We start from the raw sequence: 18,106 nt of genomic DNA on the forward strand, positions 1-18,106 counted from the left end.
CCAACGTATGTTTTCTTAACCTTTCTAAGAATGTTTTAGGAAACCCACAGCAAAGCTTTATTACATCATGGTACACACAGACAAGTTCTAGCAGTGCATCGATATGGATGTTCTTTAGAATTCAGTATTGGCAGAGCACTAAACTGAGTCACCAGCATCCCCCTCACACTTCAATCCCACTGGGTGTTTGAGTCATTTTCCCCAGGAAGTTGGATTTGCACACTCACTTGTTTTTTTAAGAGAGAAGTCAATTGTTGTACTTTATTTAGTAGTGCATTTTATCAACAGGTGTATGCCTCTTCACACGTATCTCTGGTCTGTCTGCCACAAATCCAGACAGATTGATGTCAGGGGTGTTATGGGTAATGTTACAGTTAGTCTGGTAAAAAAGCATGAGCTGACCCACGACCAACGTTTAGTAGAGGTGCTGACTAACGGAGAGTAAACTGTAGAAAAAGAAAGTCACACACTATACATCCTCCTGTCCCACACTATACATGCTCCTGTCCCACACTATACATGCTCCTGTCCCACACTATACATGCTCCTGTCACACACTATACATGCTCCTGTCCCACACTATACATGCTCCTGTCCCACACTATACATGCTCCTGTCACACACTATACATGCTCCTGTCCCACACTATACATGCTCCTGTCCCACACTATACATGCTCCTGTCCCACACTATACATGCTCCTGTCCCACACTATACATGCTCCTGTCCCACACTATACATGCTCCTGTCCCACACTATACATGCTCCTGTCACACACTATACATGCTCCTGTCACACACTATACATGCTCCTGTCCCACACTATACATGCTCCTGTCACACACTATACATGCTCCTGTCACACACTATACATGCTCCTGTCCCACACTATACATCCTCCTGTCCCACACTATACATGCTCCTGTCACACACTATACATCCTCCTGTCCCACACTATACATGCTCCTGTCACACACTATACATGCTCCTGTCCCACACTATACATGCTCCTGTCCCACACTATACATGCTCCTGTCCCACACTATACATGCTCCTGTCCCACACTATACATGCTCCTGTCCCACACTATACATGCTCCTGTCACACACTATACATGCTCCTGTCACACACTATACATGCTCCTGTCACACACTATACATGCTCCTGTCACACACTATACATGCTCCTGTCCCACACTATACATACTCCTGTCCCACACTATACATGCTCCTGTCCCACACTATACATGCTCCTGTCCCACACTATACATGCTCCTGTCACACACTATACATGCTCCTGTCCCACACTATACATGCTCCTGTCACACACTATACATGCTCCTGTCCCACACTATACATGCTCCTAAACATTATTTAATGGGTAAACCTAACCAACGTTATTTAATGGGTAAACCTAACCAACGTTATTTAATGGGTAAACCTAACCAACGTTATTTAATGGGTAAACCTAACCAACGTTATTTAATGGGTAAACCTAACCAACGTTATTTAATGGGTAAACCTAACCAACGTTATTTAATGGGTAAACCTAACCAACGTTATTTAATGGGTAAACCTAACCAACGTTATTTAATGGGTAAACCTAACCAACGTTATTTAATGGGTAAACCTAACCAATGTTATTTAATGGGTAAACCTAACCAACGTTATTTAATGGGTTAACCTAACCAACATTATTTAATGGGTAAACCTAACCAACGTTATTTAATGGGTAAACCTAACCAACGTTTCAGCAGTGCCTCGAATAGCCACACAAATATAATGACATGTTGTCTTTGGGGTTACATCGTCTACCAGACCAGATTGCATAATATCAACATGTAATTAACAATCTGGGTTAGTGCAGTTATTACACTTCTTGTTTGGAACCGCACCAGATGACCTTCTGGCCTATGAGCTCAGACTTGATTAAAAAAGAGACGACATCAAATTGTAATTTACTAAAACGCCGTTCTCTGCTCCAATTTACATAGCAGGAAAGGGATGTAGTAGACTATCAGAAAGAGTTTTGGGTGGTTTGTCTGTTTTTGGGATGGGATAGGACAACTCCCACATTGCTGGTGGGGTAATAGTTTTGGGTGGTTTGTCTGTTATTGGGATGGGATAGGACAACTCCCACATTGCTAGTGGGGTAATAGTTTTGGGTGGTTTGTCTGTTATTGGGATGGGATAGGACAACTCCCACATTGCTGGTGGGGTAATAGTTTTGGGTGGTTTGTCTGTTATTGGGATGGGATAGGACAACTCCCACATTGCTGGTGGGGTAATAGTTTTGGGTGGTTTGTCTGTTTTTGGGATGGGATAGGACAACTCCCACATTGCTGGTGGGGTAATAGTTTTGGGTGGTTTGTCTGTTTTTGGGATGGGATAGGACAACTCCCACATTGCTGGTGGGGTAATAGTTTTGGGTGGTTTGTCTGTTATTGGGATGGGATAGGACAACTCCCACATTGCTGGTGGGGTAATAGTTTTGGGTGGTTTGTCTGTTTTTGGGATGGGATAGGACAACTCCCACATTGCTGGTGGGGTAATAGTTTTGGGTGGTTTGTCTGTTTTTGGGATGGGATAGGACAACTCCCACATTGCTGGTGGGGTAATAGTTTTGGGTGGTTTGTCTGTTTTTGGGATGGGATAGGACAACTCCCACATTGCTGGTGGGGTAATAGTTTTGGGTGGTTTGTCTGTTTTTGGGATGGGATAGGACAACTCCCACATTGCTGGTGGGGTAATAGTTTTGGGTGGTTTGTCTGTTATTGGGATGGGATAGGACAACTCCCACATTGCTGGTGGGGTAATAGTTTTGGGTGGTTTGTCTGTTTTTGGGATGGGATAGGACAACTCCCACATTGCTGGTGGGGTAATAGTTTTGGGTGGTTTGTCTGTTTTTGGGATGGGATAGGACAACTCCCACATTGCTGGTGGGGTAATAGTTTTGGGTGGTTTGTCTGTTTTTGGGATGGGATAGGACAACTCCCACATTGCTGGTGGGGTAATAGTTTTGGGTGGTTTGTCTGTTATTGGGATGGGATAGGACAACTCCCACATTGCTGGTGGGGTAATAGTTTTGGGTGGTTTGTCTGTTTTTGGGATGGGATAGGACAACTCCCACATTGCTGGTGGGGTAATAGTTTTGGGTGGTTTGTCTGTTTTTGGGATGGGATAGGACAACTCCCACATTGCTGGTGGGGTAATAGTAATAGTTTTGGGTGGTTTGTCTGTTTTTGGGATGGGATAGGACAACTCCCACATTGCTGGTGGGGTAATAGTTTTGGGTGGTTTGTCTGTTTTTGGGATGGGATAGGACAACTCCCACATTGCTGGTGGGGTAATAGTTTTGGGTGGTTTGTCTGTTTTTGGGATGGGATAGGACAACTCCCACATTGCTGGTGGGGTAATAGTTTTGGGTGGTTTGTCTGTTTTTGGGATGGGATAGGACAACTCCCACATTGCTGGTGGGGTAATAGTTTTGGGTGGTTTGTCTGTTATTGGGATGGGATAGGACAACTCCCACATTGCTGGTGGGGTAATAGTTTTGGTTGGTTTGTCTGTTTTTGGGATGGGATAGGACAACTCCCACATTGCTGGTGGGGTAATAGTTTTGGGTGGTTTGTCTGTTTTTGGGATGGGATAGGACAACTCCCACATTGCTGGTGGGGTAATAGTTTTGGGTGGTTTGTCTGTTTTTGGGATGGGATAGGACAACTCCCACATTGCTGGTGGGGTAATAGTTTTGGGTGGTTTGTCTGTTATTGGGATGGGATAGGACAACTCCCACATTGCTGGTGGGGTAATAGTTTTGGGTGGTTTGTCTGTTTTTGGGATGGGATAGGACAACTCCCACATTGCTGGTGGGGTAATAGTTTTGGGTGGTTTGTCTGTTTTTGGGATGGGATAGGACAACTCCCACATTGCTGGTGGGGTAATAGTTTTGGGTGGTTTGTCTGTTTTTGGGATGGGATAGGACAACTCCCACATTGCTGGTGGGGTAATAGTTTTGGGTGGTTTGTCTGTTTTTGGGATGGGATAGGACAACTCCCACATTGCTGGTGGGGTAATAGTTTTGGGTGGTTTGTCTGTTTTTGGGATGGGATAGGACAACTCCCACATTGCTGGTGGGGTAATAGTTTTGGGTGGTTTGTCTGTTTTTGGGATGGGATAGGACAACTCCCACATTGCTGGTGGGGTAATAGTTTTGGGTGGTTTGTCTGTTTTTGGGATGGGATAGGACAACTCCCACATTGCTGGTGGGGTAATAGTTTTGGGTGGTTTGTCTGTTTTTGGGATGGGATAGGACAACTCCCACATTGCTGGTGGGGTAATAGTTTTGGGTGGTTTGTCTGTTTTTGGGATGGGATAGGACAACTCCCACATTGCTGGTGGGGTAATAGTTTTGTAAAGATGTTAGTTCGTTCCCTCAGGGGCTGACTGGGTGTCAGGTTGCCCTGTTCTCTGACTTATTCTGCTTGTTGTCAGTGCTGTTACTGACTATCTGCTGCTGACTATCTGCCTTATCTACCATGCGATGAGATCGGCTTACGTTGCCAGCCAAGTAATCTACCAGTCCACACACCACCTCCACAGCATTATGCAACTTTCTTTAAACCAAACTGTCAGATTTAAATAACAGATTGTTAGTGAGCGTATGCACACACTCACACCATGCCACTCGTAAAACATCCATACAAACTCCCAACGCTGCCCTTTCCAAATGATTTGTTGTGATCACTGTGGGGTCTGATGACCCCTCACCCTCCCAATAGGAACACTTTGGAATGGGGTCAGACGGACTCTCTGCATGTGAGGGCACTTGACACTGAGCTGAGGCAGGGTAAAAAACGTGTGGGGCCAGTGGATCTCGTCAGTCACTAGTAACTTCTCAGCGCATAGTTGCATTCCAGTTCAACATTTACCTGCTCTATCGCAATCTACCATTGAAAACCATTGATGACTACGTGTGGAAAAGTCATACTATTTTGTATTTGAGCAATATGATTGACTGTTCATTCAAGCACCACCACGCTACCAAGAGCCACAACTTCTCGAGCATGCGAACAGTACAGAATTTGATACTTCACACCAATGATTTATATATACGCTAGATGATCGATAGAGGGGCGCTGTGTCGAAGCCGCCGTGCCTCCATCTTGGCACTCCCTCACGTTGTAAAGAATTTTTACATTTTTCCCTTTTTTGTTTCACCTTTATTTAACCAGGTAGGCTAGTTGAGAACACCTTTATTTAACCAGGTTAGGCTAGTTGAGAACACCTTTATTTAACCAGGTAGGCTAGTTGAGAACACCTTTATTTAACCAGGTAGGCCAGTTGAGAACACCTTTATTTAACCAGGTAGGCCAGTTGAGAACACCTTTATTTAACCAGGTAGGCTAGTTGAGAACACCTTTATTTAACCAGGTAGGCCAGTTGAGAACACCTTTATTTAACCAGGTAGGCCAGTTGAGAACACCTTTATTTAACCAGGTAGGCTAGTTGAGAACACCTTTATTTAACCAGGTAGGCCAGTTGAGAACACCTTTATTTAACCAGGTAGGCCAGTTGAGAGCACCTTTATTTAACCAGGTAGGCCAGTTGAGAACACCTTTATTTAACCAGGTAGGCCAGTTGAGAACACCTTTATTTAACCAGGTAGGCCAGTTGAGAACACCTTTATTTAACCAGGTAGGCCAGTTGAGAACACCTTTATTTAACCAGGTAGGCTAGTTGAGAACACCTTTATTTAACCAGGTAAGCCAGTTGAGAACACCTTTATTTAACCAGGTAGGCCAGTTGAGAACACCTTTATTTAACCAGGTTAGGCTAGTTGAGAACACCTTTATTTAACCAGGTAGGCTAATTGAGAACACCTTTATTTAACCAGGTTAGGCTAGTTGAGAACACCTTTATTTAACCAGGTAGGCTAGTTGAGAACACCTTTATTTAACCAGGTAGGCTAGTTGAGAACACCTTTATTTAACCAGGTAGGCTAGTTGAGAACACCTTTATTTAACCAGGTAGGCCAGTTGAGAACACCTTTATTTAACCAGGTAGGCCAGTTGAGAACACCTTTATTTAACCAGGTAGGCCAGTTGAGAACACCTTTATTTAACCAGGTTAGGCCAGTTGAGAACACCTTTATTTAACCAGGTTAGGCTAGTTGAGAACACCTTTATTTAACCAGGTAGGCCAGTTGAGAACAACTTTATTTAACACGGTAGGCTAGTTGAGAACACCTTTATTTAACCAGGTAAGCCAGTTGAGAACACCTTTATTTAACCAGGTAGGCCAGTTGAGAACACCTTTATTTAACCAGGTAGGCTAGTTGAGAACACCTTTATTTAACCAGGTAGGCTAATTGAGAACACCTTTATTTAACCAGGTTAGGCTAGTTGAGAACACCTTTATTTAACCAGGTTAGGCTAGTTGAGAACACCTTTATTTAACCAGGTAGGCTAGTTGAGAACACCTTTATTTAACCAGGTAGGCTAGTTGAGAACACCTTTATTTAACCAGGTAGGCCAGTTGAGAACACCTTTATTTAACCAGGTAGGCCAGTTGAGAACACCTTTATTTAACCAGGTAGGCCAGTTGAGAACACCTTTATTTAACCAGGTTAGGCTAGTTGAGAACACCTTTATTTAACCAGGTAGGCTAGTTGAGAACACCTTTATTTAACCAGGTAGGCCAGTTGAGAACACCTTTATTTAACCAGGTAGGCCAGTTGAGAACACCTTTATTTAACCAGGTTAGGCTAGTTGAGAACACCTTTATTTAACCAGGTAGGCTAGTTGAGAACACCTTTATTTAACCAGGTAGGCTAGTTGAGAACACCTTTATTTAACCAGGTAGGCTAGTTGAGAACACCTTTATTTAACCAGGTAGGCTAGTTGAGAACACCTTTATTTAACCAGGTAGGCTAGTTGAGAACACCATTATTTAACCAGGTAGGCCAGTTGAGAACACCTTTATTTAACCAGGTAGGCCAGTTGAGAACACCTTTATTTAACCAGGTAGGCTAGTTGAGAACACCTTTATTTAACCAGGTAGGCTAGTTGAGAACACCTTTATTTAACCAGGTAGGCTAGTTGAGAACACCTTTATTTAACCAGGTAGGCCAGTTGAGAACACCTTTATTTAACCAGGTAGGCTAGTTGAGAACACCTTTATTTAACCAGGTAGGCTAGTTGAGAACACCTTTATTTAACCAGGTAGGCCAGTTGAGAACACCTTTATTTAACCAGGTAGGCCAGTTGAGAACACCTTTATTTAACCAGGTAGGCTAGTTGAGAACACCTTTATTTAACCAGGTTAGGCTAGTAGAGAACACCTTTATTTAACCAGGTAGGCTAGTTGAGAACACCTTTATTTAACCAGGTTAGGCTAGTTGAGAACACCTTTATTTAACCAGGTAGGCTAGTTGAGAACACCTTTATTTAACCAGGTAGGCTAGTTGAGAACACCTTTATTTAACCAGGTAGGCTAGTTGAGAACACCTTTATTTAACCAGGTAGGCTAGTTGAGAACACCTTTATTTAACCAGGTAGGCTAGTTGAGAACACCTTTATTTAACCAGGTAGGCTAGTTGAGAACACCATTATTTAACCAGGTAGGCCAGTTGAGAACACCTTTATTTAACCAGGTAGGCCAGTTGAGAACACCTTTATTTAACCAGGTAGGCTAGTTGAGAACACCTTTATTTAACCAGGTAGGCTAGTTGAGAACACCTTTATTTAACCAGGTAGGCTAGTTGAGAACACCTTTATTTAACCAGGTAGGCCAGTTGAGAACACCTTTATTTAACCAGGTAGGCTAGTTGAGAACACCTTTATTTAACCAGGTAGGCTAGTTGAGAACACCTTTATTTAACCAGGTAGGCCAGTTGAGAACACCTTTATTTAACCAGGTAGGCCAGTTGAGAACACCTTTATTTAACCAGGTAGGCTAGTTGAGAACACCTTTATTTAACCAGGTAGGCCAGTTGAGAACGCCTTTATTTAACCAGGTAGGCCAGTTGAGAACACCTTTATTTAACCAGGTAGGCCAGTTGAGAACACCTTTATTTAACCAGGTAGGCCAGTTGAGAACACCTTTATTTAACCAGGTAGGCCAGTTGAGAACACCTTTATTTAACCAGGTAGGCTAGTTGAGAACACCTTTATTTAACCAGGTAGGCTAGTTGAGAACACCTTTATTTAACCAGGTAGGCCAGTTGAGAACACCTTTATTTAACCAGGTAGGCCAGTTGAGAACACCTTTATTTAACCAGGTAGGCTAGTTGAGAACACCTTTATTTAACCAGGTAGGCTAGTTGAGAACACCTTTATTTAACCAGGTAGGCTAGTTGAGAACACCTTTATTTAACCAGGTTAGGCTAGTTGAGAACACCTTTATTTAACCAGGTAGGCTAGTTGAGAACACCCTTATTTAACCAGGTAGGCTATTTGAGAACACCTTTATTTAACCAGGTAGGCCAGTTGAGAACACCTTTATTTAACCAGGTAGGCCAGTTTAGAACACCTTTATTTAACCAGGTAGGCCAGTTGAGAACACCTTTATTTAACCAGGTAGGCCAGTTGAGAACACCTTTATTTAACCAGGTAGGCTAGTTGAGAACACCTTTATTTAACCAGGTAGGCTAGTTGAGAACACATTTATTTAACCAGGTTAGGCTAGTTGAGAACACCTTTATTTAACCAGGTAGGCCAGTTGAGAACACCTTTATTTAACCAGGTATGCCAGTTGAGAACACCTTTATTTAACCAGGTTAGGCCAGTTGAGAACACCTTTATTTAACCAGGATAGGCTAGTTGAGAACACCTTTATTTAACCAGGTAGGCTAGTTGAGAACACCTTTATTTAACCAGGTTAGGCTAGTTGAGAACACCTTTATTTAACCAGGTAGGCCAGTTGAGAACACCTTTATTTAACCAGGTAGGCCAGTTGAGAACACCTTTATTTAACCAGGTAGGCCAGTTGAGAACACCTTTATTTAACCAGGTTAGGCTAGTTGAGAACACCTTTATTTAACCAGGTTAGGCTAGTTGAGAACACCTTTATTTAACCAGGTAGGCTAGTTGAGAACACCTTTATTTAACCAGGTAGGCTAGTTGAGAACACCTTTATTTAACCAGGTAGGCCAGTTGAGAACACATTTATTTAACCAGGTAGGCCAGTTGAGAACACCTTTATTTAACCAGGATAGGCTAGTTGAGAACACCTTTATTTAACCAGGTTAGGCCAGTTGAGAACACCTTTATTTAACCAGGATAGGCTAGTTGAGAACACCTTTATTTAACCAGGTAGGCTAGTTGAGAACACCTTTATTTAACCAGGTTAGGCTAGTTGAGAACACCTTTATTTAACCAGGTTAGGCTAGTTGAGAACACCTTTATTTAACCAGGTAGGCTAGTTGAGAACACCTTTATTTAACCAGGTAGGCTAGTTGAGAACACCTTTATTTAACCAGGTAGGCCAGTTGATAACACCTTTATTTAACCAGGTAGGCCAGTTGAGAACACCTTTATTTAACCAGGTAGGCTAGTTGAGAACACCTTTATTTAACCAGGTAGGCCAGTTGAGAACACCTTTATTTAACCAGGTAGGCCAGTTGAGAACACCTTTATTTAACCAGGTAGGCTAGTTGAGAACACCTTTAATTAACCAGGTAGGCCAGTAATGAACACCTTTATTTAACCAGGTAGGCCAGTTGAGAACACCTTTATTTAACCAGGTAGGCTAGTTGAGAACACCTTTATTTAACCAGGTAGGCTAGTTGAGAACACCTTTATTTAACCAGGTAGGCCAGTTGAGAACACCTTTATTTAACCAGGTAGGCTAGTTGAGAACACCTTTATTTAACCAGGTTAGGCTAGTTGAGAACACCTTTATTTAACCAGGTAGGCTAGTCGAGAACACCTTTATTTAACAAGGTAGGCCAGTTGAGAACACCTTTATTTAACCAGGTAGGCTAGTTGAGAACACCTTTATTTAACCAGGTAGGCTAGTTGAGAACACCTTTATTTAACCAGGTAGGCCAGTTGAGAACACCTTTATTTAACCAGGTAGGCTAGTTGAGAACACCTTTATTTAACCAGGTTAGGCTAGTTGAGAACACCTTTATTTAACCAGGTAGGCTGGTTGAGAACACCTTCATTTAACCAGGTTAGGCTAGTTGAGAACACCTTTATTTAACCAGGTTAGGCTAGTTGAGAACACCTTTATTTAACCAGGTTAGGCTAGTTGAGAACACCTTTATTTAACCAGGTTAGGCTAGTTGAGAACACCTTTATTTAACCAGGTAGGCTAGTTGAGAACACCTTTATTTAACCAGGTTAGGCTAGTAGAGAAGACCTTTATTTAACCAGGTAGGCCAGTTGAGAACACCTTTATTTAACCAGGTAGGCTAGTTGAGAACACCTTTATTTAACCAGATAGGCTAGTTGAGAACACCTTTATTTAACCAGGTTAGGCCAGTTGAGAACACCTTTATTTAACCAGGTAGGCCAGTTGAGAACACCTTTATTTAACCAGGTAGGCCAGTTGAGAACACCTTTATTTAACCAGGTAGGCTAGTTGAGAACACCTTTATTTAACCAGGTTAGGCCAGTTGAGAACACCTTTATTTAACCAGGTAGGCCAGTTGAGAACACCTTTATTTAACCAGGTAGGCCAGTTGAGAACACCTTTATTTAACCAGGTAGGCCAGTTGAGAACACCTTTATTTAACCAGGTAGGCTAGTTGAGAACACCTTTATTTAACCAGGTAGGCTAGTTGAGAACACCTTTATTTAACCAGGTTAGGCTAGTTGAGAACACCTTTATTTAACCAGGTAGGCCAGTTGAGAACACCTTTATTTAACCAGGTTAGGCTAGTTGAGAACACCTTTATTTAACCAGGGAGGCTAGTTGAGAACACCTTTATTTAACCAGGTAGGCCAGTTGAGAACACCTTTATGTAACCAGGTAGGCGAGTTGAGAACACATTTATTTAACCAGGTGGGCTAGTTGAGAACACCTTTATTTAACCAGGTAGGCCAGTTGAGAACACCTTTATTTAACCAGGTAGGCCAGTTGAGAACACCTTTATTTAACCAGGTAGGCCATTTGAGAACACCTTTATTTAACCAGGTAGGCCAGTTGAGAACACCTTTATTTAACCAGGTTAGGCTAGTTGAGAACACCTTTATTTAACCAAGTAGGCCAGTTGAGAACACCTTTATTTAACCAGGTTAGGCTAGTTGAGAACACCTTTATTTAACCAGGTTAGGCCAGTTGAGAACACCCTTATTTAACCAGGTAGGCCAGTTGAGAACACCTTTATTTAACCAGGTAGGCCAGTTGAGAACACCTTTATTTAACCAGGTTAGGCTAGTTGAGAACACCTTTATTTAACCAGGTAGGCCAGTTGAGAACACCTTTATTTAACCAGGTAGGCCAGTTGAGAACACTTTTATTTAACCAGGTTAGGCTAGTTGAGAACACCTTTATTTAACCAGGTTAGGCTAGTTGAGAACACCTTTATTTAACCAGGTAGGCTAGTTGAGAACACCTTTATTTAACCAGGTAGGCTAGTTGAGAACACCTTTATTTAACCAGGTTAGGCTAGTTGAGAACACCTTTATTTAACCAGGTAGGCCAGTTGAGAACACCTTTATTTAACCAGGTTAGGCTAGTTGAGAACACCTTTATTTAACCAGGTAGGCCAGTTGAGAACACCTTTATTTAACCAGGTTAGGCTAGTTGAGAACACCTTTATTTAACCAGGTAGGCCAGTTGAGAACACCTTTATTTAACCAGGTTAGGCTAGTTGAGAACACCTTTATTTAACCAGGTAGGCCAGTTGAGAACACCTTTATTTAACCAGGATAGGCTAGTTGAGAACACCTTTATTTAACCAGGTTAGGCTAGTTGAGAACACCTTTATTTAACCAGGTAGGCTAGTTGAGAACACCTTTATTTAACCAGGTAGGCTAGTTGAGAACACCTTTATTTAACCAGGTATGCCAGTTGAGAACACCTTTATTTAACCAGGTAGGCCAGTTGAGAACACCTTTATTTAACCAGGATAGGCTAGTTGAGAACACCTTTATTTAACCAGGTAGGCTAGTTGAGAACACCTTTATTTAACCAGGTAGGCCAGTTGAGAACACCTTTATTTAACCAGGATAGGCTAGTTGAGAACACCTTTATTTAACCAGGTAGGCTAGTTGAGAACACCTTTATTTAACCAGGTAGGCCAGTTGAGAACACCTTTATTTAACCAGGTTAGGCTAGTTGAGAACACCTTTATTTAACCAGGTAGGCTAGTTGAGAACACCTTTATTTAACCAGGTAGGCCAGTTGAGAACACCTTTATTTAACCAGGTTAGGCTAGTTGAGAACACCTTTATTTAACCAGGTAGGCCAGTTGAGAACACCTTTATTTAACCAGGTTAGGCTAGTTGAGAACACCTTTATTTAACCAGGTAGGCCAGTTGAGAACACCTTTATTTAACCAGGTAGGCCAGTTGAGAACACCTTTATTTAACCAGGTAGGCCAGTTGAGAACACCTTTATTTAACCAGGTAGGCTAGTTGAGAACACCTTTATTTAACCAGGTTAGGCTAGTTGAGAACACCTTTATTTAACCAGGTAGGCTAGTTGAGAACACCTTTATTTAACCAGGTAGGCCAGTTGAGAACACCTTTATTTAACCAGGTTAGGCTAGTTGAGAACACCTTTATTTAACCAGGTAGGCCAGTTGAGAACACCTTTATTTAACCAGGTTAGGCTAGTTGAGAACACCTTTATTTAACCAGGTAGGCCAGTTGAGAACACCTTTATTTAACCAGGTAGGCCAGTTGAGAACACCTTTATTTAACCAGGTAGGCCAGTTGAGAACACCTTTATTTAACCAGGTAGGCTAGTTGAGAACACCCTTATTTAACCAGGTAGGCCAGTTGAGAACACCTTTATTTAACCAGGTAGGCCAGTTGAGAACACCTTTATTTAACCAGGTTAGGCTAGTTGAGAACACCTTTATTTAACCAGGTAGGCCAGTTGAGAACACCTTTATTTAACCAGGTTAGGCTAGTTGAGAACACCTTTATTTAACCAGGTAGGCTAGTTGAGAACACCTTTATTTAACCAGGTAGGCCAGTTGAGAACACCTTTATGTAACCAGGTAGGCGAGTTGAGAACACATTTATTTAACCAGGTGGGCTAGTTGAGAACACCTTTATTTAACCAGGTAGGCCAGTTGAGAACACCTTTATTTAACCAGGTAGGCCAGTTGAGAACACCTTTATTTAACCAGGTAGGCCAGTTGAGAACACCTTTATTTAACCAGGTAGGCCAGTTGAGAACACCTTTATTTAACCAGTTAGGCCAGTTGAGAACACCTTTATTTAACCAGGTTAGGCTAGTTGAGAACACCTTTATTTAACCAGGTTAGGCTAGTTGAGAACACCTTTATTTAACCAGGTAGGCTAGTTGAGAACACCTTTATTTAACCAGGTAGGCCAGTTGAGAACACCTTTATTTAACCAGGTAGGCCAGTTGAGAACACATTTATTCAACCAGGTAGGCCAGTTGAGAACACCTTTATTTAACCAGGTTAGGCTAGTTGAGAACACCTTTATTTAACCAGGTAGGCTAGTTGAGAACACCTTTATTTAACCAGGTAGGCCAGTTGAGAACACCTTTATTTAACCAGGTTAGGCTAGTTGAGAACACCTTTATTTAACCAGGTTAGGCTAGTTGAGAACACCTTTATTTAACCAGGTAGGCCAGTTGAGAACACCTTTATTTAACCAGGTAGGCTAGTTGAGAACACCTTTATTTAACCAGGTAGGCCAGTTGAGAACACCTTTATTTAACCAGGTAGGCCAGTTGAGAACACCTTTATTTAACCAGGTAGGCCAGTTGAGAACACCTTTATTTAACCAGGTAGGCTAGTTGAGAACACCTTTATTTAACCAGGTAGGCTAGTTGAGAACACCTTTATTTAACCAGGTTAGGCTAGTTGAGAACACCTTTATTTAACCAGGTAGGCCAGTTGAGAACACCTTTATTTAACCAGGTTAGGCTAGTTGAGAACACCTTTATTTAACCAGGTAGGCTAGTTGAGAACACCTTTATTTAACCAGGTAGGCGAGTTGAGAACACCTTTATGTAACCAGGTAGGCGAGTTGAGAACACATTTATTTAACCAGGTGGGCTAGTTGAGAACACCTTTATTTAACCAGGTAGGCCAGTTGAGAACACCTTTATTTAACCAGGTAGGCCAGTTGAGAACACCTTTATTTAACCAGGTAGGCCAGTTGAGAACACCTTTATTTAACCAGGTAGGCCAGTTGAGAACACCTTTATTTAACCAGTTAGGCCAGTTGAGAACACCTTTATTTAACCAGGTTAGGCTAGTTGAGAACACCTTTATTTAACCAGGTAGGCCAGTTGAGAACACCTTTATTCAACCAGGTAGGCCAGTTGAGAACACCTTTATTTAACCAGGTTAGGCTAGTTGAGAACACCTTTATTTAACCAGGTAGGCTAGTTGAGAACACCTTTATTTAACCAGGTAGGCCAGTTGAGAACACCTTTATTTAACCAGGTTAGGCTAGTTGAGAACACCTTTATTTAACCAGGTTAGGCTAGTTGAGAACACCTTTATTTAACCAGGTAGGCCAGTTGAGAACACCTTTATTTAACCAGGTAGGCTAGTTGAGAACACCTTTATTTAACCAGGTAGGCTAGTTGAGAACACCTTTATTTAACCAGGTAGGCTAGTTGAGAACACCTTTATTTAACCAGGTAGGCCAGTTGAGAACACCTTTATTTAACCAGGTAGGCCAGTTGAGAACACCTTTATTTAACCAGGTAGGCCAGTTGAGAACACCTTTATTCAACCAGGTAGGCCAGTTGAGAACACCTTTATTTAACCAGGTTAGGCTAGTTGAGAACACCTTTATTTAACCAGGTAGGCTAGTTGAGAACACCTTTATTTAACCAGGTAGGCCAGTTGAGAACACCTTTATTTAACCAGGTTAGGCTAGTTGAGAACACCTTTATTTAACCAGGTTAGGCTAGTTGAGAACACCTTTATTTAACCAGGTAGGCCAGTTGAGAACACCTTTATTTAACCAGGTAGGCTAGTTGAGAACACCTTTATTTAACCAGGTTAGGCCAGTTGAGAACACCTTTATTTAACCAGGTAGGCCAGTTGAGAACACCTTTATTTAACCAGGTAGGCCAGTTGAGAACACCTTTATTTAACCAGGTAGGCCAGTTGAGAACACCTTTATTTAACCAGGTAGGCTAGTTGAGAACACCTTTATTTAACCAGGTAGGCTAGTTGAGAACACCTTTATTTAACCAGGTTAGGCTAGTTGAGAACACCTTTATTTAACCAGGTAGGCCAGTTGAGAACACCTTTATTTAACCAGGTTAGGCTAGTTGAGAACACCTTTATTTAACCAGGTAGGCTAGTTGAGAACACCTTTATTTAACCAGGTAGGCCAGTTGAGAACACCTTTATGTAACCAGGTAGGCGAGTTGAGAACACATTTATTTAACCAGGTGGGCTAGTTGAGAACACCTTTATTTAACCAGGTAGGCCAGTTGAGAACACCTTTATTTAACCAGGTAGGCCAGTTGAGAACACCTTTATTTAACCAGGTAGGCCAGTTGAGAACACCTTTATTTAACCAGGTAGGCCAGTTGAGAACACCTTTATTTAACCAGTTAGGCCAGTTGAGAACACCTTTATTTAACCAGATTAGGCTAGTTGAGAACACCTTTATTTAACCAGGTAGGCCAGTTGAGAACACCTTTATTTAACCAGGTTAGGCTAGTTGAGAACACCTTTATTTAACCAGGTTAGGCCAGTTGAGAACACCCTTATTTAACCAGGTAGGCCAGTTGAGAACACCTTTATTTAACCAGGTAGGCCAGTTGAGAACACCTTTATTTAACCAGGTTAGGCTAGTTGAGAACACCTTTATTTAACCAGGTAGGCCAGTTGAGAACACCTTTATTTAACCAGGTAGGCCAGTTGAGAACACTTTTATTTAACCAGATAGGCTAGTTGAGACAACCTTTATTTAACCAGGTAGGCCAGTTGAGAACACCTTTATTTAACCAGGTTAGGCTAGTTGAGAACACCTTTATTTAACCAGGTTAGGCTAGTTGAGAACACCTTTATTTAACCAGGTAGGCTAGTTGAGAACACCTTTATTTAACCAGGTAGGCTAGTTGAGAACACCTTTATTTAACCAGGTTAGGCTAGTTGAGAACACCTTTATTTAACCAGGTAGGCCAGTTGAGAACACCTTTATTTAACCAGGTTAGGCTAGTTGAGAACACCTTTATTTAACCAGGTAGGCCAGTTGAGAACACCTTTATTTAACCAGGTTAGACTAGTTGAGAACACCTTTATTTTACCAGGTAGACCAGTTGAGAACACCTTTATTTAACCAGGATAGGCTAGTTGAGAACACCTTTATTTAACCAGGTTAGGCTAGTTGAGAACACCTTTATTTAACCAGGTAGGCTAGTTGAGAACACCTTTATTTAACCAGGTAGGCTAGTTGAGAACACCTTTATTTAACCAGGTAGGCCAGTTGAGAACACCTTTATTTAACCAGGATAGGCTAGTTGAGAACACCTTTATTTAACCAGGTAGGCTAGTTGAGAACACCTTTATTTAACCAGGTAGGCCAGTTGAGAACACCTTTATTTAACCAGGTTAGGCTAGTTGAGAACACCTTTATTTAACCAGGTTAGGCTAGTTGAGAACACCTTTATTTAACCAGGTAGGCTAGTTGAGAACACCTTTATTTAACCAGGTAGGCCAGTTGAGAACACCTTTATTTAACCAGGTTAGGCTAGTTGAGAACACCTCTATTTAACCAGGCAGGCCAGTTGAGAACACCTTTATTTAACCAGGTTAGGCTAGTTGAGAACACCTTTATTTAACCAGGTAGGCCAGTTGAGAACACCTTTATTTAACCAGGTAGGCCAGTTGAGAACACCTTTATTTAACCAGGTAGGCCAGTTGAGAACACCTTTATTTAACCAGGTAGGCTAGTTGAGAACACCCTTATTTAACCAGGTAGGCCAGTTGAGAACACCTTTATTTAACCAGGTAGGCCAGTTGAGAACACCTTTATTTAACCAGGTTAGGCCAGTTGAGAACACCTTTATTTAACCAGGTAGGCCAGTTGAGAACACCTTTATTTAACCAGGTTAGGCCAGTTGAGAACACCTTTATTTAACCAGGTTAGGCCAGTTGAGAACACCTTTATTTAACCAGGTAGTCCATTTGAGAACACCTTTATTTAACCAGGTTAGGCTAGTTGAGAACACCTTTATTTAACCAGGTTAGGCTAGTTGAGAACACCTTTATTTAACCAGGTTAGGCTAGTTGAGAACACCTTTATTTAACCAGGTAGGCTAGTTGAGAACACCTTTATTTAACCAGGTTTGGCTAGTTGAGAACACCTTTATTTAACCAGGTTAGGCCAGTTGAGAACACCTTTATTTAACCAGGTAGGCTAGTTGAGAACACCTTTATTTAACCAGGTTAGGCTAGTTGAGAACACCTTTATTTAACCAGGTTAGGCTAGTTGAGAACACCTTTATTTAACCAGGTAGGCCAGTTGAGAACACCTTTATTTAACCAGGTAGGCCAGTTGAGAACACCTTTATTTAACCAGGTTAGGCTAGTTGAGAACACCTTTATTTAACCAGGTTAGGCTAGTTGAGAACACCTTTATTTAACCAGGTAGGCCAGTTGAGAACACCTTTATTTAACCAGGTAGGCCAGTTGAGAACACCTTTATTTAACCAGGTAGGCCAGTTGAGAACACCTATATTTAACCAGGTAGGCCAGTTGAGAACACCTTTATTTAACCAGGTAGGCTAGTTGAGAACAAGTTCTCATTTACAACTGCGACCTGGCCAAGATAAAGCGTAGCATTTGCCACATTTATTAAAATAAAGACACCTTAATGTATACTTTTAAATTATATTATGTTATCTAAACATAAAATGAAAAAAATATATAAAAATATTTTCCTTACAGTAAAAACATTTTTTGTCTGTCTGTGAAACATT

Source organism: Oncorhynchus clarkii, chromosome 16 (assembly GCF_045791955.1).
Source record: "Oncorhynchus clarkii lewisi isolate Uvic-CL-2024 chromosome 16, UVic_Ocla_1.0, whole genome shotgun sequence".
Lineage (NCBI taxonomy): Eukaryota > Metazoa > Chordata > Actinopteri > Salmoniformes > Salmonidae > Oncorhynchus > Oncorhynchus clarkii.